Source organism: Lycium ferocissimum, chromosome 11, assembly GCF_029784015.1.
Source record: "Lycium ferocissimum isolate CSIRO_LF1 chromosome 11, AGI_CSIRO_Lferr_CH_V1, whole genome shotgun sequence".
Classification (NCBI taxonomy): Eukaryota; Viridiplantae; Streptophyta; class Magnoliopsida; order Solanales; family Solanaceae; genus Lycium; species Lycium ferocissimum.
Window position 1 is genome coordinate 31079007 of NC_081352.1, and position 5741 is coordinate 31084747.

Sequence of the window (5741 nt, forward strand, 5' to 3'; positions counted from 1 at the left end):
ACAAGACAATTGTATGTGTGGTGAATGATTCATACACCACCCTTTGTCCATTGTAATTATGCCAAGATGAATGAGCAATATTTAATGTGAAATGATCCCTCCACCATGTTATGTCCTCCTAAAACAATGTATACTTTCATAAAGTAGTAGATGCTTAAATATTCAAATGCATGCCTCACATGGATGCCTTATTTTCAGTCACTTGGCTGAATTCCATACTCCTTTCTTTCAATTTGGTTGTCCACAATATAATGTAAGTGTAGTGGATGAATCACATTTAAATGTATATTTGTATGTCTCCCATAGTAGTCTTATTTAAGATGACTTTGAGTCATCTTTTGGACATGTCATGTTAATGTTCATATTGGCTCATTGTTGCCACTAATTTTAACTTAACACCACGATTAAGTAGTTCCTAATTTCCATTAATGCTTCTATACCAAACAAAATTTGTAGATAAATTGTGACTTCAAACGAAATCGGAAGTTAAAGTCTCTACTTTGTATCTTGAGATAGTCTTAATACTCAGCCCGACTTGAATCATCCATATCTCCTTACCCCGATATCATTTTGACGAGCTGTTTGTTGCGTTGCAAACTAGACTCGATGAACTTAATTTTAGGCTTTTGAAACACCTTAAAACTCCTCATATACTAGGAGATATGCCTCCTACAATATAGGCTAAAATCGGTCCGAGATTTTACCGAAATTGTTCCGATTCATTTCGTTTAACTTCTAATCCTCTTCCAACCTCATGTAACCTCTTATACATACATATACACAGTCATTTACATCCATAACAATTCATATACATGTCTCGAAGGGTCCGTAGAATCACAATAACCATAAGTAGAACTCACAAAGCTTCGACGAAACTCCAATCGAAAAAGTATATTCCTATCTTTTGTCCATCTTCTATATCATTACTAATAATCTCAAATACTTTAAAAGGTCACTCACATTACCTCATATACATACTCATAACGCGATTTCAAACCCTTTAGGTTACCAGGTCACCTCGAGATACTTAAGACAACCATATTTATAACGATATTCTTACTAACTCGATTAACTTTCCTTGAACCTTCTTAACTCATTCTTTCTTGTTTTAATACAAGTAGCAAGGATTATTATGGAGTGTGACATTCTCCCTCCTTTAGAACATTCGTCCTCGCATGTCAAATGAGGACTAAAACTCGTCAATTAAATAACCGAATCACCCGTTATCGCGTACTATAGACAAGCAAGATTTGACACGAAAAGGGTGTTTTAGGAATATTATGCCTAAAAGTGCTAAACGACCAAATGGGTCATTACAATAACCTTGCCGTTATATATCAAAATGTCTCGTATTTGCTATTGCCTTTAATGGAGCTCCATCGTAAAATGGGGGGACTCCACACGTCCAATTTTTTTGAGAAAAGATAGTACAAATTTACCCTTCAACTTTTGACTACAATTTAACCCCAGATTGGCGTCCCTTTAGGGGTCAAGGGAAGAAATAAAATTTTATTTCCGTAACGACACAAGTAATATTAGACCAGAAGTTTAACGACCGCACAAAATTGCTCAATTTGGAATTGTATATAGCTGTCGCTTTCATTGTCAAAACGAGAATGCCTTTCTATAGAAAACTTGGCTCCTAATATCGGACATCCTAAGAAAACAAGAAAGCATATACCAATAAATGCCATTAAGGCTATTCAACAGCTATGGAGATTCTCATGACTTTCCTTTTTCATGGAATCTTGGTCAAAAGCTTTATAGATATCTGTCTTTTATCCTTTTGTGGTATTATGCTGCTATACGTACAAAAAAAAAAAAAAAAAAGATTCGATGCAGGCTTCTTTAAATTATTTCCTAATACATGAACTAAGATATATAATTTATGTATCACCTAAATCTATGAAATTTTATTTCTTCCAAAAGTGTCCAAATATAAAATGTATCATTCTTTTAGAACGGACTAATAAGAAATAATGTCACATAAACTGAAATAGAAGGAGTAATATCTTATTAAACCAAATTATAGATTCATTTCAATATAATACTTGAAAAGCAAGAGCAAGTAATATTATATCATCATATTGAAATGCATTGAGCGCATAGACATTTATTTGTAATTTGCTAGTTGATGACTAGCAAATTACTTTTCAAATACTCGACAAAATTTCTAACATAGGAGTCTTGAAGCTTTCGGTCACCAAAAATAGCAGCAGCCCTTTTTGCTCGAGCTCTTAGCTCTTCCCCTTCCTCTGAAACCATCGCTTCTCTTAATGACATTGCTATGTCATTTCCACTAAACGATCCATCTTCTTCGTTCCTCTTCACTTCAATCGCCACGCCTTTCTCTACTAGTAACCTTGCATTCAATCCCTGATCATAAACGAAAGGCAACACCACAAGAACATGACCATGTTGTAAAGTTTCAATGGCCGAACCCCATCCTGCGTGAAAGAGAGATCCTCCAATTGATGAATGTGCAAGAATTTCCTTCTGTGGGGCCCAACCAATGTGGACGAACCCTCTCCCCTCAGTTGCTTTGCCAAAGCCCGATGGCAAAGCCTCAGCATCGTTAGAAGACCATATATTCGGGCTTCTGAATTATCCACATAAACGGTAGTTCTGAGAGTTGGACTCCGTTTGCTATTTCATATAGTTGATCCTTATTAAATTTGCATTCACTCCCAAATCCCACAAACACAACGGATCTTGGCTTTTGTCGGTCAAGCCATTTGGAAATCTTCTGCCAATCTGGCTGATCGGCAAGAGTTCTTTCATCCACTGGTAATTCTTCGGGTGGAAGTAATCCGATTGGAATCAGTGGCTTCCCATGGATTCTCTTATGCGTCTCTAAGTAATCGCCTTCCACTTCAGTGCAAGTACGTATAGCCACAATTCTATACGCATAGTCTATTGGATCATGTCCCACTAAAGTTTCGCGGGTAGCATTCTCTCCAATTTGTAGGACAGTTATCATTTTCATAGCTTCGAACTTTCGGAAAGCGACCATAGATGGGAAATTCACCCATGGTGGTGGTGTTGTCAAAAGTTCAAGTGATGGCTCTGATCTTTCTAGGGCCGGGCCGGGCTGGGGTCGAGGCTTTTGTGGCCCGAAAAAGACCCTTAAAGCAGCAGTGAAGACGCTGAAGCTAATGAGGGGGATATCAAGATCTCGAATGATCTCAATTATCCAGTTGGCGTTAAAATCGACGATGATTCAATCTGGCCTTTGGCGCGTGATGAATCGCTTGATTGGCTCTTGAAGGAGAACATAAGCTACTTTTAAATAGCCTATTTTCTCATAAGGAATGTCAACAGATGCCTCAGCATCATCAGGCAAATCATCAACTTTTGGCAATGGAAATTCAACTAAATTTACTAATGGTGCTAAATTAATAGGAACTTTAGGAAGTCTCTTAATATTTTTGGGGGTGGAAAGGAAAGAAACATGAACTCCTTCTTTGGCTAGAGCTATAGAAAGTTGAAAAAAGGGCTGCATGTGACCAAATGCTAACCATGGCAACATTACAACATGAACAACACCATCTTTTCTCATGTTCATTGTTTTGTTTGTTTGAATGAAACTTTTTGCTCTATGTTGTTTCAAGTGCATAGTGAGCTAAAAATTAACATCCCTCTACATATATTGAATTATGATTTAATTAGGTTACTTAAATTAGAATGGCAGGTAATCTATTTATCTGTATATTTAAATCATTCTACTAGGAAAGTCATTGAATTATGATTTATTTAGGTTACTTAAATGAAAATGGCAGGTAATCTATTTATCTATATATCTATATCATTCTACTAGGAAAGTCATTTATCTTTTCCTTTTTCTATTATGATTTAGGTGACTTAAATGATAATGACAGATTATATATCTATATCTATCAATATAATTGGAGATAAGAGAGGTGATGTGGCACTCTCTACAACTAGAAAAGTCATTTATATAAGTATATATTTTTTTATTATGATTAATTAGGTGACTTAAATAATAGTTTTAGGTAATCTATTTAAACATCTATATTATTATGGAGAGATGATGTGGCATTCTCTATGACTAGGAAAGTCATTTGTCTTTTTCTTTTTTAAATTATGATTTAGGTGATTAGTTAAATGATAATGACAGGTAATTCTATCTACATTTGTATATTTTTGGACTTAAAGAGAGATGACGTGGCACTCTCTATGTCTGGGAAAGTCATTTATCTTTTTTTTAAAAAAAAAAAACTATGATTTAATTAGGTGACTTAAATGATAATGCCAAGTAATCCATCTTTCCATATATCTATCTTTTTAAATCTATATAATTGTTAGAGAGAGTATATTTTTATGTAATTATTCATATTCTCAACCATCTCAAATACCTAAAACGTGAGAAAATTTAAAATTTAAGAGGGAGTAAAAAAGAAATCCCTTTACGAGATGTTGGATTTTGTAAGGACATATATGGTTCCATATCTGAGAAAGAATAGAAACAATTAATTAAATTGTGTTGATTTGTTCAGCAATCTGGAACTAAAGAAATGCAGGGCAATTCTCCCTTGGCAAGAAAAATATTATGCATAAAGCATAGGTTTCTTGCTAAAGGAGAATAGCCTGCTATTCTTGTGCTCCAATTCTTGAAATTTCCTTGACATACTTCATATTTGTTCACCATCATTTATATAGTCACTTCATTCGCATAATTCACTTGGATATATGCTGAAGAAAAGAATGCCATATGGCTATTGTCTATATTAAAAGAATCTTAACATTCGGATGGTGGCCAATAGAACATATAACTCCATCATGACTTTGTTATCGTCTTGTATTTTAGTGTATAAAAAAGTAAATATACAAAGAAACTAAGGAGATTTAACATCTACTATATATATAGAGAAAATAGTTATAGCCTTACAATGTAATTCTCTGTATAAGGAGATTCCTATGAACCCCCTGGCAGCGTGGCGATGACGTTGAGGGGAAATGTCCAAATTTGCCCCTCGTACTAGATAAATTTTTCAAGTTTGCTTCGTTGCACTTTTGTTCGGTTCATAACCTTGCCGTTATATATCAAATTGTTTCGCCTTTACTGTTGCCTTTAATGGAGCTCCAATGCATTAAATGGATGGACTGCACATGTCCAAATTTTTTGAGAATAATGATATTACAAATTTACCCCTCAACCTTTTACTATGATTAAAATTACCCTCAGATTGGCGTCCCATTAGGGGGTCAACGGCAAAAATAACGACACAAGTAATATTAGACCAAAAGTTTGATGACAGAACAAAATTGCTCAATTTGGAATTGTATATAGGTGTTTATATTGCACGGACTAGCACTACTTTTGGAGAATCCGATACATAACCATCAGTATTTTTGAAGAGTTCGAAACAACATAGGTTGGCGTCACTTTCATTCTCAAATGCCATTAAGACTATACAACAAGAAAACTTGGCTCCTAATGTCGGACATCCTAAGATAACAAGAAAGCATATACCAATAAATGCCATTAACAGCTATATATTCTCATGACTTTAATTTCTTTTTTCATGGAATCTTGGTCAAAAGCTTTAGAGATCTCTGCCTTTTACCCTTTTGAGATATTATGCTGTACAAAAATACAGATTGGACATAGGTTTTTTGTTGCTTTATCAGAAGTGTCACAATGATTTGTTAATGGTGACATAATTCTGATCATAAACTCTAAAATACACTTTACTTCTAATTGGAAGGTCGAGATATTC

The 5741-nt window shown here is 34.7% G+C and overlaps 1 pseudogene; it reads right to left on the reverse strand.

Annotated features, from left to right (window-relative positions):
- Positions 1-2127: 2127 nt before the first annotated feature.
- LOC132038231 (putative UDP-rhamnose:rhamnosyltransferase 1) lies at positions 2128-3559 on the reverse strand (annotated as a pseudogene).
- Positions 3560-5741: the final 2182 nt, after the last annotated feature.